We start from the raw sequence: 21,930 nt of genomic DNA on the forward strand, positions 1-21,930 counted from the left end.
AGTTATTCAAGTTATACCAAGGACACAATGTTGTAATTATTTATTAGGAACGACCATTTTTTAAATTAAAATTGATATATTTAAAAAGCTCTATAATCCTGTGGCAATATGTACCCACATTTCATAATCCTTAGAGTTCTTCTACTATCTAGTTTAAATTCTCCATGCTGTAATTTCTGTCTGCCACATGATACTAAGAATAAATGTTTTCTATCATTTGTATAGGAACCCTTTTCATACTCAAAAACAAGAGTCAGTTTCTCTTAATTTTTTTTTTTTTAACTTCAGGTCATATAAATTCAATTCCCTTACTCACATTCCTAACTCCCAAATTTTAAATTATATCTGTTCTTTTGTAATGTGCTTTCTCAAAGTTGCCGTGCAGAACTTTACAAAATTTCTGACTAATGCATTGTTGTTTGAGCAGTGTTAAGTCATCTGTATTCTTTTAGGATCAAGAGGTCCATGGAATTATAAAAACAAAAGCAAATTTAGGACATGAAAGAAATTAGGAAAGGCTCCATAACCACCCCCTCAGCCTTCTGGTATAAAAAATAATCAGGCAGCAGAGGGTTTGTTTAATATGGTTTCTGTTTTGTTAGTCATCCCATGAACCTAGTGGAAAGAAATGTTTCAGTTCCCCTAGTATACTGGTGTATGTAGCAAGGAAGTAAGTGCCAATTCAAATTTCATGAAATTTCCTGCCAGATTAAGTTTGAGGGACAAATGCAATCAATGGACTCTTGCTAATGTATGTAAAGCGCTGACACTGATGCATTGAACCACGTGTTACACTTAGAGAGAGATCTTAGCATGATCTTAGCACATTGACCCAGGTATTCTCTTCTCCTCGGACCACAGCATGACCACTTGCCCTAGCTCACAACAGCTGACTTTCCTTTTTGGCCTTCGGAATGGTGAACCTAGCCTTAGTAGTTCCAAGCTCTACTAAACTACCCCAAAGTAACTGATTGAAGATAAAATCTTCTGTTTGACTGTCCCATGTTTTTTTCTCTTACATGGCAAAAGTGCACACACATTTATTTTGAGCCCGCCGGTGGTGCCGCTTGACTTGACTGCAGCAGCCTATTTCCTCTTAGTCGGGAGCAGTCACTGCTGACAAGTTCATCCCAGGGCTGTGAAGAGCCAGATGACAGCCTGCAGGTCCAGGGCTGCTGCTGCTGCTGCTGCTGCTGCTGCTGCTGCTGCTGCTGCTGCTGCTGCTGCTGCTGGTGCTCACACCCAGGGGCCCTAGACACTAGATGCCACTGCAGTGTGGCTCATTGTGGCTCCTTGCCCTGCTCCCACGCCGTCAGATGAATCTGCCACCTGACTCTCCTCATGGCTCTTTATGGCACGAGCTCTAGATTCAAAAATCCCAGTGAGTTTCATCCTGGTGCTCGGCTGAGCCTTGCTCGGGTACCCATGAACTAACCGCCCTTCCTGGGACAGCAAGCATCCATCCAGGCTTCTGTACTCGGAGGTAGACTCTGCCGCCTATGGAGTCCAAAAGTGGGGGATGTGCCTCAGACATGAAAGGGGGGAGGTGTTCAGATAATAGATCACTTGGGAAATGTTATGTATGTTCTGGGCTTGCAAAGCATGGATAAAAAACTGGGGAAAACACTCTGGAAGTTGGACCCAGAACAAGGGGAAACTTGGAAATCAAATTAAGGCACTTAGCCTTTATTTGGTAGGCAGAAAAAGTCCCTGGAAATTTCTGCACAGAGTGGGCTTTAGGAATATTAATCTGCAGCAGTTTGTGTAGGAGAGCATTCGGAGACAGAGGGGTTTGGAGGCGGAGAAACCAACGAGCAGTCCAGGGAGTTAGCTAAATGTAAAGTGAGAGGTGCCTGAACTTGGACAGTGTCTGTAGCAAAGGAGGTGAAAGAATAGGTGAGAGAATTGTACACGTTAAATTCTAGAGCTTCCTTAAAGAACCCAGTTCTCACCAAAGTCTTCTCCTGTCAGCCTTCTAGGTAGGATCAATGCCAGCATCTCCTTCAGAAGTATTCTATTCCACAGTGAACTTAGTGAGGGCAGCAGTGCTCGGCGTGTGAATAGCTGGGGTCCCTAAGACCCTTGCAGCAAATTCTGCAAGCATAAAATTATTTTGATAGGAATGCTAAGATGCTTTTTGCCCTTTCCCACCATGGTGACATTTACACCAATGACGCAAAAGCAACAGTGGCTAGAATAGCTCCTTAGCCCAAATCGAGGAAGTGGCACTAAACCATAGCACCTAATGATGTAGTACATCATAGTCATTGTGTCCTTCACCCACATGCTTGTAGGGGCTGAAAAAAAGCTGTTTCACTTAAGAATCTCTTTGATGATGCAGTAAAAAGTATTAATTTTATTAAATTTTGAGTTTTAAGTACACAGCTTTTTAATAACAAGTGTAATGAAGCGGTAAGTGCAACTGAAACACTTCTCCTGCACACCAGAATGTGAGTTCTCTCAAGGAAAACACTTGCATGATTGTTTGAATTGCCAGCCGAACTAGCTTTTTTGCCCCCAGTAAGACATCATTTTTCCTTGAAAGAACAACTGACAGACAAACTATGATTTTTTGAGCTGTAGCTAGCTAGTTGTCTGGTATTTTCTTGAAAGAGAGTGAAATACGTCTGTCACATTAGGAAAATAATAGTTTTTGTTGTCAATGGTAAAATTAGAATTTTGAAGAACTTGTATCTGCCCCCATGAATTTGACACTTAAAGAATCCTAACACTTAAAGAATTTTCTAATGAGATTGTTGGTGAAATTAATGGGTGTGATTTTTGAAAAATATATTTAATGAATTGTGCCAACATTTTGAAGATATGGATACCTCAGTGAGCCCATATTTGCCAATGACCAAAGCAGGATGTTACAAAGTTATGGAGTCTTGGTTGTTTTCTGTTTGTTTGTTGGTTTTTTGTTTTGTTTTGTTTTGTTTTGTTGAGTGACGAAAATGTTCTTGAATTAGTGGTGATGGTTGTACAACCTTGTTATTATACTGAAAATCACTGAATCTCTTTCAAATGGTTCATTTTATGGAATGTGAAGTATATCACATCAACAAAAAAATTATATGCCAGGAAAAAAAAACTGTAATGTTAGTGGTTATCAACTAATAATAAAGTTATTGCCATTGCAAAAATGTTTTGGGTAATAGGGTTTGAAGGGTTGAATGTTTAATGTAAATTATACAAAGGTAAAAATGTTGATGATTTTAGAGAATTCAACTTTTCCGTTTTTGCATTTGCCCTTGCTAGCCTTAGTACCTTTGCCTCATTTACATGCTAAGGATCATTAACATAAAACAAAATCCCTACATTTTTCACTTTTCGCAAAGTTGGGTGAGTTCAGTGACAATGATAAAAGCCATCTGATGTCATGAGACCTGCTGACATCTCAAGGTACATACCTTTAGGAAGAGAAGAAAGCCAGATGGAGGGTGGTTGGAAGTTGAGGTAAGGGTAGAGTGAGTGGTACTGTTATAAGCATAGCAGCAGGAGTATCTCAAACCATCTGGCTAAACATGGCATCATGAATTGCAAAGGTATATTCAATGTGGGGCAGAACGCAGCTAGCACGTCCATTTGGCAAGAATATTAGAACCCCAGTCCTAGCAGGGCGGGGTTAAAGACCCCCATTTCATTGCAGGAGACAGGAATTGGGCCATAAGACCAGCCACAGAGACTAGAAGATACAGTTGAGCATGAGGAAAATGCTCCAGTTTTAGGGGTCATGGACTTCAAAAGTTTATCTTATCTTAAGTATCAAACATAGGTTACAGAACTGAGTCTAGATCCAATCAGCCAGGATTTTAAAAAAAAGGAAAAAAATTCTAGCCTTAACATTTGGCTTGCGAAAAAAGGAAAAAAAATTCTAGCCTTAACATTTAGCTTGCGAGGAATTTCTAAAAGTGTTAAATGCTTATTCATCTTGCATGTGAACTTTTGTTTGCTTTTTGTATAAGTTTTTTTTTTTTAATTTCTTTTTTAACTTTGACCAATTACTTGTGTCTTCCGCCACTGCATCAGCTCATTTTCTTGTATAAGTTTTAACCAGTGATGGGAGTTTACTATTACTGAAAGACAAAATTACCGAATTACTGAAGGGCAAAAAATACAACACAAATTGTGGGAACACTGTATACTGACAACATAGAAAATGAGGTCACTGAAAAGTGTTAATTATAGAAAAACAGACTGCAATTTTATTGTTTCATTGTATACTTTAAAATTGGTTTAATTTCCATTTTTAAAGATAACTTTTCTTTTTTGCTGAGAACAAGCTCCAATTAACAGAAACACAACAGCGATTTGCATTACAATCACTTGTTCGGTATTAGAAAAGCTTGGCATTTGGTTTTCTTTTAATGAAAGGTTTGGTCTCTGTAGGACACATACATTTTGTTTTCTTAATATTTTGTAATCTTTCCTATATTTTCTGACATCTGAATTCAAGTACATGATATCCCATCACACTCCTTGTCAGCATGGCTAAAAATGCCTCTTAAATCTTTAGGATTTGACCCAACCTCACTTTCCATTTGCACCACCTGCCACTTCCTCCTGTGTTCTAGCCACAGAGATTATAGTCTTTTCCATATTCCCCAAATTAGCCATGGTCTTTAATGTTTGTAAAAAGTGGGTGCTACTTTTCTTCCCTTCCCCTGCCCAATGTCTGTTCATGTTCTCTGTGAAGACAGACCTGGCTCCACCACACAGGACCGATGGCTCCTAGCTCTGTGTTCCCATCATGCTCTACCCCACTAGGCATGGTGTCTGCCAGTAGTTTGTCACACTGCACACACGCTAAGGTCTGTACGCAGAGGTCCTTCAAGATTCTCCTCATGTTCTTCAAGATTCATCTCTCATTGGGTAGAGAAAAGAGAATGTACTCTGGAGTCAGACAGATCTTAGTTTGAATGTAAATCCCATTACTCACTAGCAGGTGGTTAACTGCTAATAAACTTGGTGATTCATTGAATCTCCAACCTTAGTCTCCCATTTGTAAACCTAGTATCTAGCTCATAGGGTCATTGTGAAGTCAATAGGATTCTGTATACAATGTAGCTGCCCCATTAATACATGCTAACTCCTTGTTTCCCCTTGCAGCTTAAAATGTGTACTTTTCACATGTTTATATTATATCTCCCTGTGGGGGCAGAGCCCCAGAAAGTAGTTTCCAGGCTCTCGGCCTCACATAGAAAGGTGTTGGCTCAGGTAGTAAATGGCCAACTGTGATTGCATGGCCATCAGCTGTGGCTAGTTGGCCGTCAGCTGTAACCAGTGAGCCATTGGCCACTAATATAACTGCTGTGGCTATGCTAGCAGAGAGAGAAGAATGGGGGCTAGCAAGAAGATGGCGGCTGGGCTGGCAAGCGTGGATGGCGGTTTGCGGACAGTGTGGATCCAGCCTCCAGTGAGAGTATAGTGCCGCCAGAGAGAATATAGTGGTATGACTCCCCTACCTATGGCTCCGTGGGTGTTCCTTTTTGGCCTCACCATATCCTGCGTTCTTGTGTGGGGAGCGGGAGCAGAGACCCCGCAGGCCTCCCTGCATGACACATGGCGCAGCGAGCAGGGTCTCCCGCATGACACTCCAACTAGATGATACAGGTAAGGAGAGAGATGTAGGTAGTGTCTGGCCCAGACCAGGCACTTAACAAGTCTTTGAGAAATGAATGAATAGCTCTAAATTCTTCCCAAATTTCTTTGACAGTGGTGGCTTTTTACCTGCTTTAAGTTAATAGTTTTGTATTCAAACCAGACATATGCCTGATTCAAATGGAAAAATTGGAGGAAGTTGCACCCATTTCACCATCTCCTTCATCCCCAACTTGTTTTGAAATCCAAATAGTCATGCTTTCTAGAATCTTAAATGGAAATTTGATATAACAATATTGTTTCTTCATATTTGTATGCATTTTATTTAGCTTTCCATTCCATTTAGATTGTTTTGCCTTATATAGTTCCAGGACACATTCTCCTCAGTTTCATCATGGTTGGTTTTCAAATAAAAAGGTAATTATTGAGAATCTATAAGTGCTTCTATTTCCTCTCTTAAGACTAATGAGGATCAAAGATGGCTTAAGTTATGAAGTCATTAAATCCTGTAGGTGTGCTTACAGAACAAAAAAATGATAACCTTATTTCTATGAAAAATCTACTAAAAGAGAAATGAATGGTGGTTGGGTAATAGCTTTTTATTCAACAAAGGATGAGATATTTAAAGGGCGAAGAGAGTTTTTCTTTCAATGCTGTATTAAATTTTTCATATGTTCAAATTTAGAGTTATTGTCTTAGAAGTTACAATGGTTATTGCAAGTTCTTATTTTTCTCTCTTAGAAAATTTTATTACCCATGAAAGATCTCTCTGGGTAATGCTTTCATTCTGAACAAAGCAAGTCATATATATCTTCTATGAAATTTTTATACTGGAATGAAGTAGTAAAAGAAAATGCCAGGTAGCTTCTTCAAATGTAATTATATGAACCAGGATACCATTGAAAAGTAACTCTTTTTAATCATTTTAGAAGTTGAATTTCAGAGGAGGGTCTGGCTTTGCCTGAATTGTGGATACTCAGAAAAAGCTACGTTAGAGTTCATGGTTGAGTAGAATCTTGAATGAATAGGAATTTGCATAATGAAGAAGTAAGGAAAGCACTTCAGGTAGAGGAAATAGCTATCCTTCACCAGTTGATGTTGGGTTTAGCTTTTATGTGATAGTTCTACAGATGTTGAAAATGGTATTATGATGATTCTCCGTCTTTGCTGTTTAGGGAAATGTGCATGTTAATATGACGAAAAGAATAGGCAATTTCTCCTTCAGCCTTCTTTTCTTTCCTGGAATAGGTTACCCTGCAAAACAGGCTGGGCAAAGTTCCAGGTTGCTGCTAGAGTGTTTCTAAGGATGTTAGGTTACTGTCACTTCCAAAGAACATTTTGATCTACAACTTTCTTTTCCTGCAGTATATATAAAAATTGCAAAAACTGCAATTTACACACACAACCGTCTAAAAACTGCCTTAGAGGACACTCTTGCTTTTGCCTGAAGCCAAATCTTCAATTGTTTCATGATCTATAACTTGTAACATATTTGTGTATATATGTGTATGTGTGTATATATGTATATGTGTGTGTAACATATGAGTATATACATAAGTATGTATGTATATGTGGATGTGTATATAAACACATATATACCGTATTTTGCAATGTATAACATGCTCCTGTGTATAATGTGCACCCTGTTTTTGGCCCAAACTTTCAGGGAAAAAAATCTTTCATTTAATTTTTCAATTCAAATTTGTATTTGTTTACATTTAGATACTTGTGTTTTTTGTATTATAAAGGAATTTTAGCATTTATTTTTAACATATTATGATACAAGAAATTTTATGTATCAAATAATTACAAAACACCAGAACAGATACAAGGTACAAGACATTTTATGTACCAGTAACAAATTTACAATATTTAGGGATCATAGAAGGCCAAGAACTCTTCATCATTGTAAGTTCGTGGTAAGTTCAACGTATTCCAGGGTATTATTTTACATACAGATATCGTTATTGATTTCTAGAGTTACACTTTTAACTCATAAGCATAAATAAAAGAATTAAAAACATTTATATACATACGGAATTAGTACTACCCATGTATAATGCGCATTCTTCTTTTTCCCTCACAAATGTGGGCAAAAAAGTGCACATTATACAGGGCAAAATGCAGAATATCTGTCTATCTAGATAGATAGATAGATAGATAGATAGATAGATAGATAGATAGATAGATAGATAGATCTATATAGATAGATTTAGATATAGATATAGATATAGATATAGATATAGATATAGATATAGATATAGATATAGATATAGATATAAATATCTGGGAGTGCCAAAAAATGTATACACATTTTAAAAAAGGAAAACTGTATTAAAATTTTAACACTCAATATACACCGATAACAAAAGATAAATACAAGTCATGTTTGACTTCTGCAGTTACAAGAGGTGCCCAAAGTGGTTACCATCAGCATCCAGACACTTCTGATTACAGTGAAATTCTGCTTGAGCAACGCTGACCAAAGTGTCCACTTGTATACATTTTTTGGCACCCCTCCCCTCCGTATATAAAAATCTTGCTTATATTTATTCCACAGTCTTTATTTTGGAGGCAGAATCCATGTGTTATACTTCTTTATGTTTTTCTATATGAGTTTAGTATAATGCTAGAATCTAGATAGAGCTTCCTAAATACCTATTAGATTGCTTCTTGATTTGACCATCATGAGGATGAGAGAAGCTATTGAAAAATATGTAAGTCTGGTCAAACTAGCTTTATAATGTTGGAAGGGAATATGTGTTGGAAATTTTCCATTTCCCTTCCAGACTCACTTTCTACTCTGACTGACCTTTATGGACTGTATCAATTTGCTCCGTTGTCCTTTGTCTTTCACTTGGTTTCAGCCAATAGGAGGCATTGGAAGGAAATTGGACGGGCAGAAGGAGTGAGGTTATTCACCCAGTGCCCTCTCTGTTTGGCCTCATATCTGCTTTCCTCTACCTGCGTCCACAACTTCTTCTGAGTATCCTTTTCCTACACACACAGCGACAACCCTCTTCAGGTTCCAGTCTCTGCTCTGGCACCTTCAGATCTAGGTATAGTAAACACTCCCAATTATTTTAGCCTTGAAGCGCCTTATTATCACTTGTTAATTTTCTTAACCCTGCTTACCCCTTCTAAATATTTCTCCATTAAACTCTCTCCGTACTCATTTATGTCTTGCCGGGATTCTTACTGACATATGCGATGGCCATAACTTTCTGAGTAACTCTGGAGATCACAATTTGCATTTTATTTTTATTGTTGTAGAGCAGTGTTTTCTAATTTAACGTGAATAGTTACTTCTCAGAAAAACAAACCAAAACAGATGCACAACCTTCTGAGATGGATACTTGAGGAGACTGCATATAATTTTAAATTATGACCTTCAGTGATTTCTGGAGCAACCCAAATTTCTTACTCAACACTGTACTTTTATAAACTTGTTTATATAACAAAGATGGTTCCTGTCCAATGACTCAATGATCCATTATTAACCAGCCTTATTCATTCTAACACATTGTTTTTGAAGCTTAGTTGACTGAGCCCTTTCATACAAGATAAAACTCGCTCAGGAACCCCTTTGACTATGAGTAGTTATGTAGATGAGTGTGTGAATTAACTCTTTGTGTGAATAACAGATGACGGTCACACTGACTCCATTTTTTTTTTTTTTTTTTGGCAATAGTAAGTAGTAAGTCATAGGAAAGATTACTACTAGAAATGACAGAACTATATAATCTTTAGGAAATTCTTGATTTATAGAAAAATAAGTTAATCTAAAATATAACATCTGTTATTTTTTTTTAAGGAATGTTAAAGGCATTCCTTCATCAGATATTTTACTGGTATTTATGATGTATGATTTTTACATTCATGCTACTGCAACTAAAAGAAATATCTAAACGACAACAATGTTACTTTGGTAATAATCTTTAAGTACTCTTTTAAGGTTGTTTTCCAATTAGTACTAGGAATGTATACGTTTTGAGGCATATTGAGAAAAATATTTCTCTAGAATGTTCTTTCTTCATTTTTCTCTTGGAACCAATTTATGCTTGAGCTAATGAAAAAAATCTCTCAACATAGCTGGAAGCTATCATAGTTGGAGCTCTAAAAACATAAGGAAACTGAATGAATGAAAATGTTCTATATATCTTTAGAAAGAGCTGAATAAAATGTCTAAACAGCAATGTAAAATGAATGCACTCATCTGTTCTATCCCAATACATTTGAGTGCCTTCTGTTTTAGGCACCACACTAGGCGCTAATGATCGATGCCTTTCAGTAAAAGCCAATGTCATGGAACTATTACTTGTGATCAGGGGTGACGGTCAAATATTTAACAACTCATCACAGTCCCATACAAGCAGAAGCAAAGCCAGCAGTGAACAGATTCAGCTGGACCAGTGCATCCCAGCTGAGAATCCGCAAGACCTGACTTTTCTTGGTTTCATCACTTGTAGCCTCTGAGATACTCACTGGGGAGTTTCACTTGTCCCTCAGTTGAGACCAGGACAGCTGGGTCTCCCTCCCTTATCTCTGTGTCCTCTGTTCCTGTACTTCTGGAGTAGTCCAGGGTCTTTGACCTCCCACTTCTCCTTCTAGTCCTTTAGTCCCAGGTGCTGATCTGAATTTTGAGTCTTCCACTTCAGCTTCTAGTGACCCCCTTCATTTTTATTTTCTTTTTATCACATACTTATTTTGGGGCTCCTGATCATATTGTAATATACTGTTTCATCAGTCTTCATGACCACCTCCCTCTTCTGACCAGTCTATAGCGAGCACTCATCTCTACTTTTCTTAGGGCATTTATTTCTCTTGGTTATTTAAGTAAAAGTCTTATAATTCCTTCTCGGTTGTAAACTCTTTGATAGCAGGGCGCAAGCCTTATAGAACTGGATCTACACCAATAGCACCGAACATGCAATAATTATTACTTAGTTTAGACTGATAATGATATTATGGTTATGGTTGTAGAATTCTTTACCTAATAGAGATATATACTAAAATATTTACAAGATGAAATATGAGGTCTGGCATTTATTTAAAAATACACTAGGAAACACATTTTGGGTTACAGAAAAGATAAAATAAGGACAATAAAATATTGGTAATTGTTAAAGCTGGGTAATGAGCAACTCGGCGTCATGGCAATTTTTTCTCTACTTTCATGTGTTTGAAAAGTTCCATAATCAAAGTTATATTATAAATATGGATAATATAGGCATAAATTATATATAACTATAAATAATAGATATAGATGTGTAAAAATATGTATAAACAATAGATGTATTCAAATACTTGTTCGTTAACAGAATTCACCCCTGAAATTGCCACTTCTCTTGCTCTAGCATGGTTGCTAGACAATATAAACGTCTCTCCTCTCCTTCCCGAAAGGGGATGTCATTAGAAGCAGCCACGAGGATCTCAGTAGTTTCTCTTTTCTAGGAATGGATCAAAACACAGGGGTGGCCATGCTTATACTATGTGACACTGTCACTTCAACCAAAGTTGATTGATCCAAGTATACACAGACAATTGACACAAGCTGGGCCATTCAGACTCTCTCTTCTGACAATTTGGAACTTGTAAGAGAGAAGCATACAGACTGGTAAGATGGGAAGCCTGTTATATTAATGCCAATGCCTAGAAATAAGGCCTGAACTCTTGCTCTGAGGTTTCCTAGTTGTCCTTGCTCCTGCCTTCCTGGGGATTGGTCGTCCACTTCTTCCCCTGAGCCTGTGTTCAATCAGTAAATCCCCGTCCCCACTTTTTTGTTTGTTTGTTTAAGTTATCCAGAATTTACTTCTGTTACTTAGAATAAAAAAAGTTTGTCTAATGTACCATATGAATAAAATACACTCATTCTCATTACAAGGAACAGACTGTCTGAATGTCACGCGATTCTGTGTGTGAAACATTTTCATGGATTATTGTGCAGTGGGTTTCCTTTTTTCTGGCTCACTGTCCTGTCTTCAACAAATAACTATTGAGTACCTACTATGTGCCTACATGGTGAGAAGTGCTGACTAGTCAATGATAAGAAAAACAGAGAGGATCCCTGCCTTCCTGGAACTTACAATTTTACAGGGGAGATATTATCAAATAAGGATGCTGGCCATTATATTAGTATAAAGATGAGTAGCCATAAGGAAAAGAATATGTTCCTAAGAAGGTGGAAAACCTGATTAAGAGTGGATGATTGAAGTGGGGAGTTTAAGCTGAGGGCTACAAAACAGTTTGTAGGATGGTAGGGAGGATGGTGGAATGGAGATAGGAGTGGGAAGTGATTCTTGAAAGGATGCCTTCCAGGATTCTGTCCAATCAATAAAATGAATGGAAACAGAACCCCTACGTGCAAAAAGATGTTTGTCACTCTTTGATTAATAATTAAGACCAACCAGGAATCAATGTAATGTTCACCATTGGGGCACTGATTAAACAAGCTAGTACATTCACTTTATTATAAGAGCAAAAGCTCCCTCAGGTTTCGTTGGCCAGAAATGTGACATGTCTCTCTTTCCTAAGCCTGGTAACAGTGGTGGTACGGCGAATGGCTTAGAGACTAATCATGATGCCTGACCCTTGAGCTAGAAAAAGGCCCAAGTCTCCTAAAGCATTTGGCTGTTTTATGAGCAAGGACGTTGGTAGAAAGAAATGGCTGTTGCCTGGACAACCAACAATGTGTGAAGCAGAAGGTCAGCTAACCTGGACATGAGCAGTTCTATGGCAGGAGTGGGAGTAGAAATGTACTTGGAGAGGGTTCAAAGGAGAATGAAAAAGAGAGCAATTAAAACAGCAAGTGTAGACAACTGTGTTGATACGTTTTGCCATAAAAGCTAGATTAGAAATGAGGTGGTAACTAGGGAGGGATGTGTGTATAGAAGTATTTAGGTATGTATTTAAGATGGGATAAATTACTGCATATTTAATGCTGATGGGGAAGAACCTACAAAAGGCAAAAATCAAGATGCAGAAGAGAGAAAAAAGAATAGTTGGAGCGATATTGTTAAGAGAGAAGTGGTAGGCATGCACGCACAGGTGGAAGGGTTCGTCTCAGGAGGAAGGTATTTCAGCCACAGTCACAGTGGGCAAGAAAGAATCCACGGGCCCAGACGCAGGTAGGTGTATAGATGGAGTGGGGGGCTTATGTAAGTTCTCTTCTGATTGCTTGTGTAGAACCCTGATATGTAAACAAGATTAAAGTAATGAATAAGTTTCTGAGGAAGATTAAATTCTTGTTTGGCAGAGAATTTTCGTTGTTTCTGTCGCCATGAATGATTTCTATGATGTTTGGATTCTTGATGTTTAGCTAGGCTGATCGTTAGTGCAGTAAGGATACTGTTCTGAAGCTGTATTCATAAGTAGATCAGTGGAATCAGTGCCAGCTTAGAAGGACATGGCATTGCATTTTGAATATAATTCACACTCGTTACTAGAGACTACATATCCCTACGTAATCTGATCTTTGTTTACCCATCTAACCTCACAGTGTTTTATTCTTCCCCTTGCTGACTCTGTCTCAGCTACATTGTCTGTCTTGCTTTTCCTCCAACACGTCAAGCTCCTTCGGTTTTAGGATCTTTGCACTTCTGCTTCCCTCTTGGCACGTTCTTCCATCAGGTAAGCATAGGACAGTCTCACTTCATTTAGGGCTCAGGAAAGCCTCCCTTGTCCCTTGTTTAAAGTTGCCTATACCCTATCCAGTCATTAGTTTATTGCTGTATTTTGCTTCTTCACTAACCAAAGTTTTATTACTTCTTTCTGCATTATCTGCATTCCCAGAAATTAATATAGAGCCTAGTAGAGCCTAGTACGTATCAGGTGCTCACAGTTTTTCAATTGAATGAGTACAAATTGTTCTGTTCTTATTCGTATTGCATTCAACCTGTCTTTCAGTGACTTCGTAAAAGACATAGAAAGACATGCTTATCACATTTGTAGCTGACAAAAGCTTTGCCAACTTAAATTGAATATATATCTTAGTATGTTGAAATGAAGTGCTGAAATAAAGCTATTTTAACAGAGATAAAGATAAAATGTAAAATTTAGCTTTAAAAATCTGCTATAGAACCATAGCTGAGCAGCATTTCATGAATAAAATTTTATGACCTAAGAATTTTAATTATAGGCTGCATGACAGCTAATATAACCAGAATTAATAGTGCATAATAGCTAGATAATGGTGCCACAGTATTCTGCTGGGTTAAGCCCACATCTGGAACAGCGTGCTTGTTTAGATTATTTGATTGTCTGAGTACTTATTTCCACACATTTCCAACTCATTATTTTTCAATGAGCAGAGTTAACTGCTGTGTTCACTGGCTAGCCACTTCTGTTCTTGCAGGCAACCTAAATGGAAAATGAAATTGTAATCAGCCTGCTGATTATGAAGCGAGGGTATTATTTTGATGACATTGGACTCAAAGGGTCTGAGCTGTCATCTCTACAGCAGGGATGTGCCTGTAGAGGGAATGATCCTCTTCCAAGTCTCTTCCTGTCACTAGGCTCAAACCTGGGGGGTGAAAATGACACCCTTCTCTTGCTGGCTCCTGGGGAACATGCCCTGTTGGGTCCCTGCACTCTTCCCTCATCCCTGTAAAGAGTCCCTTCATTGCATTCTACTCAAAATCTCGATTTCCTTTAGGACACTGGTTGATAGCAACTTTGGGGATTTTTCAGGTTGTAAAATATTAGGAACAAATTTTGTGTTTGTTAATCATTATACACATCCCTCTATTGCAGTATTTGTAATGAATTTTGAGTTCTTCTACGTGCCCCATGTTTTGCTTACCTTATCCCTAATTCTTACAGCTGTAGGACAAGGTAGGTATATTTTCATTTTACAAATGAGGAACTCGAAGCTCCGAGAGGTTAGGTAATGTGGCCAAGGGAATAGGTTATAAATGACAGAGACTTAATTTGGGTTTGCGTCCTAGGCCCATGCTGCTGTTTCCACTGCACCTATCACCTCTCTTATCTCCACCAAGCACATTGATTTCTCTTTTGCTGGTCTGATGACTCAGCTGGAATCGGCTTAGTTTTTTTAAGATAGAGACTATATTGTATTCTTTTATCTCTGCTGGCAGTGTCTGGCACACGGCAGACACGGAACATGTTTTTTAACTGAATGAATGGAGGGAAAATGTCAATTACCCATTAGCCTATTCTTTAGGAATACCTGTTGTAGGTCTTTGGTTTCATGTTTACCCCCCCCCCCCATAGAATTCCCTCATGTTCCTTTTCCCTTTTAATCACTGGCCTTCACTTGTATGCACTGGTTTTCTCCTCTATGCATTCCTTGCTGAAAATACAGCTGCCTCGTGCATCAGAGACCAAGATGTATCTGGCAACTTGAAATGGCGAGAAAATAAAAACGCAAATAATGATAATATCTATTTGCTTAGTCATGGTAAGACATTGTTAAAAGCCACCTAAATCTATCCTAAATCTAAATAACATTGTTTTATTTGGATATATTACAGGTGGTGTCAATCCTGTCCCTGCCACTAGTAAAATGAAGAAGTTTCACGTGGTATATTTTAGCCTAATACACCAAAGACATTGAGCTTGTTAATTGTTATAGGTTATTAGAATCATTAAAACATATAGCCTTGCCTTCGAGAATGGCTTAAGAAGTGCCAAATGAATGACAGCAAATAGCGTATCTGGACATTGTAATTCTCCTTATCTACTTAGCCACAGACTGAATATGCTGACATGTTTTATAGAGTGTTTAACAAAAATGTTGGCCAAATTCAAGAGGCATGGAGTATTCACTTGTGGCAGGACCGTCTATGGTAGGGCAAATGCCCTCCAAGTTTTTGCTTTTATTCTTGTGGTGATGATTTGGCTTCTGCCATGGGAGTTCTCATATGGAAACAACCAAATGTTACAACTAAGCAAAGAAAGTATTAAATTATGGAAGAAATCGGACTCCAAATGTTTTTTTTCTGAATTATTCGTATTAAACTTTCCTCCAACTTACTTTGAAAAATTTCAACTCAACAGAAAGATCAAAAGAACAGTAAGATGAGTATCAACATGCTCGTCTCTTGGGTTAACTAGCTGTTAACATTTTGTCATGTATGTTTTATCCCCCTTTATAACTAATAACATTTTTAAAAGAGTTTAGAGCAGATAACTAATAAATATGTCAGACCCATTTTATTGTCTTGAGCTGCAACTAGATTTACGAGCTCTATGAGAGCAGAAACTAAGCCGGTCTCGCCACTGCTGCATCCCCAGCACCTAACAGGATGCGTGGCATGTAGTAGGAGCTCAACAAATATTCACTGACTGGCGCACTGAGTAGTTCTTTACAGACTTGGTCCTTACTAGCTGCACAAATGAATAAAAGCTGTAAAGAAATTAAGTTGATTTGATCTTAAAGCAAAATATGCCAAAGTGTACACAAGTTTTAAGGGGACTATGTCTAAATCTTCTTTCTATTTCTCTCCGAACTTATTACAATGCCTTGCTTCAGGTAGGTGCTCATTAAATACTCTTTGAATGGCAGGACAAAGAAAACTTGGTTAGAGCATCCAAGATAGTCTTGACTATGATCAAACTCTGGAAAATAAACCTCAATGATAAAAGCTTGGAGAGTAAGTTTGCTCAGACTGGGACAATCCGTAAATGGATCTGGTGTTTCAGCTCGTCTCTGTTCTAGAGCTGGAATTCAGAGAAGAGGAAGTACAATGAATACAGAATGGATAATAAATAAATTAATAAATAAATAAATAAATAAATAAATAAATAAAATTAATTTAGACTACTACATAGGAATTCTTAGGTATAAAGAAGATTTTCTTAAGCTTGAAGGCTGTTAAATTTTGAAATTGGGTGTTTACAGAGGTTATTCTCTTCTGTAGATCTCTTCTCTGGAGGGATCTATTACACAATGGAAACTTTATTGGATCTTTCAGTATGCTTCTGACTAAAATGACTGCACCTAAACATGCCAAATAGATAAGAAGAATTTCAACAAGATATTTCCCCATTGCCTACATAGTAAAGTCCAAATATCTGAGCATAATTCAAGGTCCTTTGCAAAACTAACACCCAACTGTCTCAATAGTCCCACATCTAGCCTAGCTTGTGGTCCAGAGTTTTTCTGTGTTCTATGGACCTCTAGTATCCCCTAACATAAAGCATCTAGTGTCCTTACATACAAAACATCTGATTTTGAAAATTTTACGTGGTGAAACATGTTCAGGAAATGTTTCATACCATATGTGTAATCTACTAATTGGAAGTTCAATGATAAATGAACCTCATTAGCTCAATTTAAACTATATTAGCTCAACTAGAGGCTCTGAAAAGTTCTACAGTGAAAAATCACTTTAATGTATAGATTACCAAACTTAGTTGGCCATGGAATTTGGGGGGATGGTAGAATATTTATTAACATCATAAAGGATACTTGTGTTCCCTAGAATACAGTGTGCAACATGCTGTTTATTTATCGTAATATTTGGAATTCCTTGAGTGTTGCTCATTCCATTTTTGATTGGAATAACTTAATTTGTTTAGAAAAGGCCCCATCCTAAAAAAGACCTTCCAAGGAACATATAATAAGGAAGCCATAGAGGATGAGGAGGGCTTGTGAACTAATTTTGTGACCCAAACCTATGTATATCACCCTCTAAGGCCTGTGAGCAACTTTCTACTATGAAGTTGGAAGCACAATCTTTCTGTACTAGTTTCCTGTATTCTTTCTTTATTTTGACTAATGGCAACCTCAAAATCCTGTGTCATTTGCATTTTTAGTCTTTGGGATAAAGACTTTTAGCAAAGAGATATGTATAATCATTTATGTGTAGAATGACAAAACAATATTGGAAACAAATAGTTTCCACAAAATGGATAGTATTTGGTAACTTAAAAAGTGTCAATTTTTAAGTTTTTCAGGATTTATCAAATGAGTGCATTTATCAAATTGAAAGAGCAACATACATTTAAATTAATAAAATAAAATGAGAATCTTCCTGGGTGAACAGAATTGACCTTTATTAAGTGTTATTTAGAGGAGTAGAAAATGGATGAATTATTTGTATTGAACACTCATTACTTTGTTTCTCTAAGATGTCCATAAATTATGACATTCATTCTGATCCTTTTGTAGTTCGTAAATGTGATGATTGGGTGGTCACGCTTTTGCGTGAGATGTGCCTCCCACAAACCTTGTTACGACATCGGCACATTACCCGTCTGACGTGAAAAAAAAAATTATGACATTCATTCATTTATTCACTGATTTTTTTCAACTTACTATTAAGAGACAATTTCCCACAGGTTTCTCATGTTTCTTTACCTCTTGTAAGCAGAAGTACTGATGGCCTTTTGTTCTGGATGATCTTTTCAAATATGTTTGCTAGTGAATAGAAGATAAAGATAACATCTCCTTCTGGAGCAGGGGGCCAGTTCTTTTGCTGTCTAGTATAATAAAAATAATGTCTCCCTCTGGAGCAACTTTAGACAGGTTTTCTTGCAGCCTGATCTTTTATAATAAAAGATTGGGGTTTCCAAAGCTCAGAGATTCTCAGCTGTGATGCAAACTTATCAGTGTGTGAACAGAATCTACCTAGGCTGCTCTGTGTAACCCCCACAGGCCTTGAGGGGTAAGGGGAGCCAACAGAAGCGTAAAACTCAAGGTCCTGACTGTGCCGTGAGTAATAAGATTCTTTGTCTCTGACCTATAAGTCTTGTGTCTTCTGCCAGTATCCATGAAGCTATGGTAGACTACTTGTCAGCTTGCACAGCATGGTAAAATCTCAGAGTTGTAACAGTTCTTGACACTTGCAAAGAGGCATCCTCTTCAGGGATATTGGTTTGGAAGGATTTTTCCTGGACGTCATCAGGGCTGGCTCTGGGTCAGAACTCCTGACATGGATCATTGCTGGATGATCAGGGTGGGGTGGCATTGAATCTGGCAGGAAAACCAACACTAGCCTGAGGTGAATATCAAGTGAACAAGGTTCGTCTGATTATCTAAGAAAAGTTACCATTGCTGGGTTCAGAGTGGCCCTGAATGAATGGTCAGACTGGGAAATGGGTAGCCCTCTCAGGTCAGGATGGCTCCGGTAAGCACATACCCCAGACACAAGTGGTGAGGAACAGGTTGGCAGAAAGTAACCACTTGATTCCTTTCTATTCTAGAGCATGACTTTTCATACAGATTGGGTTTTTTCCCCTCCTCCAAAAGTGACCCGTAGGTAAAACTTTGAGTTCTTCAAGTTGCTAAGCTAAGTCGTTGGTCTGTTCTAGCTCCAGACATTGCAGACCCTAGTCATTTTCACTATTCATGTTTAAGAAAGTGGCATTCTTTGCCTGATGGGGAATGTTGGCTGAGCCAACATTTTTAGAGTGTGTTGGTTCCTGGTGTCCAGATGTCCACTTTCTTCTCCGTGAGAGTCTTATGCTCCTTGGATCAATCCTTGAGTGTCAGGGTGGAAGTATGGTTGTAGGCCTTAAGAGACCACTCTGGGGGGAAAAAAAAAGAAGTCGCTAGAGGCTTAAATAGTAACAAATTTCCAAATGATGTGTCACTCAGTTTTCTCAGTATAAACAGTTACGGTTCCCTCAGGAATTTGGAACTGTTTGCTGTGCTCTTTCTAAAGGGGAATGTGGTTAAAATAGCCGCAGTCAGTCCAAGCTGGCAAGCCAAAGCAGTGGTGGCTAAACCTCTGGTACTCATAAACAGACTTATAAAAGTGGATAGGCCATGAAACGCAATGGTCACAGTGTGAACACCCGAAAGTTTGTGGAGAAAATTCCCAGCTCTTTCAGACTCTTAGTTTTGGTCCAATTTATAGTGCCCTTCTCAATGGTCGGTCAGCTATCTATCAATGTTATTGGCGGGATCTACAAAAAAATAAAAAAATATATATTATTTTAAGGGGAACATTTAGGAGTAGTTTAAGTATCATGGAAGTGTATAATGTCACATGTCACCCTTCAGTTAGATTATTCTTTTCAGTGGGAACATGCTTCTGGAAGTTGAACTTGGAATATAAAAGCCAAACACGAGTGGGAAATAAAAATCCAAGTGGAGTACGGGTCCTGGTGCCAGAGCAGAACTTGCTGTCATAAACCAAATTCAAAAGGAGGTGTGGAAACTGAAGGGCGGAGATGGAGGGCAATCCAAGAGGACAGATAGGATGAGAGGGCTTCAGCAATTTGGGGCACACATGATTTGAAGCATAGCTTGTTAAGAGGAAAGACCATTTGATTTTAAATGCAGGAAAATAGAAGAAAAGTTTTGCTTGATGGCAGAGACTGGGAAAAACAAATATGAGCAGAGGGATTATTCGGGCATATTGGCAGCAAAGGGTAGATAGAATAACTATAGCAAAACAAAGCACCAGACAATGGGTGTCTGATCAGACTTGTTTAACAAAGCACACTGGGTGGAGAGAGAGCTAGTACCAATAACCTACTAAACTATAATCCAGTTTGTTCTGGGTTTGGGTGGAACTCTGCCTGCTGATGGCCGTGATGTTAGAAGCAATTGGAGCAAGAATAGGGCTGTTTATATCTCCCTCCTCTGGCTGGAAAACAGTGTTTCCCTGATTAGGGGTGTCCCATCACTTGTGTTGGTCAAGAGCCTCTAGACCAAGTCTTGAGTGAGTAATAAGCAGGAGTAATGCAAAAGGTAGTGTAGTCATTCAGAGAGATTTGTACACATGGCCAAACTGAGAGGCTAAAAGGTATCAGAAGTGCCGGATGGCGCTATTCCTTCTTTCCTTCATCTATTTAGTGCATCATATGCGCTCGGCTCTACGCTAGGTTTTGGGGATACAAAGATGATCAGACATAGCCCCTGACCTCCAATAATTTACAGCCTTGTCGGTAAATGAAACAAACTGATTACAATCAAGTGCGGTAAGAACAATGCGAGGATAAGCACAGGCCGCTCCAGGAGCAGACGAGTTGGTGGTGAGGAATGCAGACCGGGAAAGGGGGCTTCCTGGAGGGCACAATGATTGAGACATGTCAGAAAGGATGCATAGAAGGTCGGCAGGTAAAGGTGAAGATTGTTCTAAACTGAGGTTTGTGCAACAACGAGAAAAACAAGCAAATGAAAAAAATCCAAAATACAAGAAAACCCCAAACCACCAAACCTGAGGTTTCTGCAAATCCTGTGACTTGAGAGAGAGCAGGATGCATTCAGGAACCTTGAAAATGTCAGGGTAGCTGAGGCTGGAGAGCCATCAGAAGCAGCGTGTATGTCATTTTGGTAGAGAAACTCAACCATTCACTTCCAGGCCTCTCAAATCAGCTCTGATCATGGGTGACAGTGACTGTCTTCATTCCCTGTGGGCTCTTCTCTAGGCGAGTTTACCCTTCTGGGGTTTCCTTCCCACCACGAAGTAAAGTCTTAAGCCCTCGCTTTAAAGGCTGGGGTGGGGATAGAGAGGGAGAGTAGAAATAACGGCTTCATTGCACATACGAGGTCTGACAATTAAGTTGGAGAACTTGTTGCAACGATGTTGCTAACCTTTTTTGATATCCGAGGGATTGTTCGTTATGAATTTGTACCAACTGGACAAAAAGTCAATCAAGTTTACTATTTGGAAGTGCTGAAAAGGCTGCGTGAAAAAGTTAGACGACCCGAACTTTTCACCAACAATTCATGGCTCTTGCATCACGACAATGCACCAGCTGACACGGCACTGTCTGCGAGGGAGTTTTTAGCCAGTAAACAAATAACTGTATTGGAACACCCTCCCTACTCACCTGATCTGGCCCCCAATGACTTATTGCTTTACCTGAAGATAAAGGAAATATTGAAAGGAAGACATTTTGATGACATTCAGCACATCAAGGGTAATACAATGAGAGCTCTGATGGCCAGTCCAGAAAAAGAGTTCCAAAATTGCTTTGAAGGGTGGACTAGGTGCTGGCATTAGTGCATAGCTTCCCAAGGTGAGTACTTCGAAGGTGACCGTAGTGATGTTCAGCAATGAGGTGTGTAGCACTTTTTCTAGGATGAGTTCGCGAACTTAATTGGCAGACCTCATAGACCCACATATGCTGAGGTGCTAGCACTCCTCCCTCTCGAGTCTTTGGAATGAAGTCACAAACCAGCAAACCTGGTAACCCATGATGACTTTTTCCATAAGCCCTCTCCTTCGCAAAAGGCTATGGATGCATACCTTTCCGAACAAATAGCAGACTCTGGGGTATGTGCTTATGTCTATCTGTGGGTCTTTTCCCCAGGAAGGACAAACAAGTGATATCCTCCAGGTCCTATAGTCCTTGGACTGACTTCATATTTAGCATCCTCCTAACTGGTTTAAAGATATTACAGAAAATGAA

The 21,930-nt window shown here is 38.7% G+C and overlaps 1 long non-coding RNA gene and 1 other non-coding gene across 3 annotated transcripts in view; both read left to right on the forward strand.

Annotated features, from left to right (window-relative positions):
* Window positions 1-21,930, forward strand: part of LOC141571007 (uncharacterized) — a 152,829-nt gene that overhangs the window by 29,204 nt on the left and 101,695 nt on the right. The window lies entirely within an intron of this gene.
* Window positions 17,723-17,826, forward strand: LOC141571441 (small nucleolar RNA U13). Its single transcript, XR_012496183.1, has one exon. It is a non-coding gene; the product is annotated as a small nucleolar RNA U13 (small nucleolar RNA).

The sequence above is a fragment of the Rhinolophus sinicus genome, linkage group LG04, assembly GCF_036562045.2.
Source record: "Rhinolophus sinicus isolate RSC01 linkage group LG04, ASM3656204v1, whole genome shotgun sequence".
Taxonomy (NCBI): domain Eukaryota; kingdom Metazoa; phylum Chordata; class Mammalia; order Chiroptera; family Rhinolophidae; genus Rhinolophus; species Rhinolophus sinicus.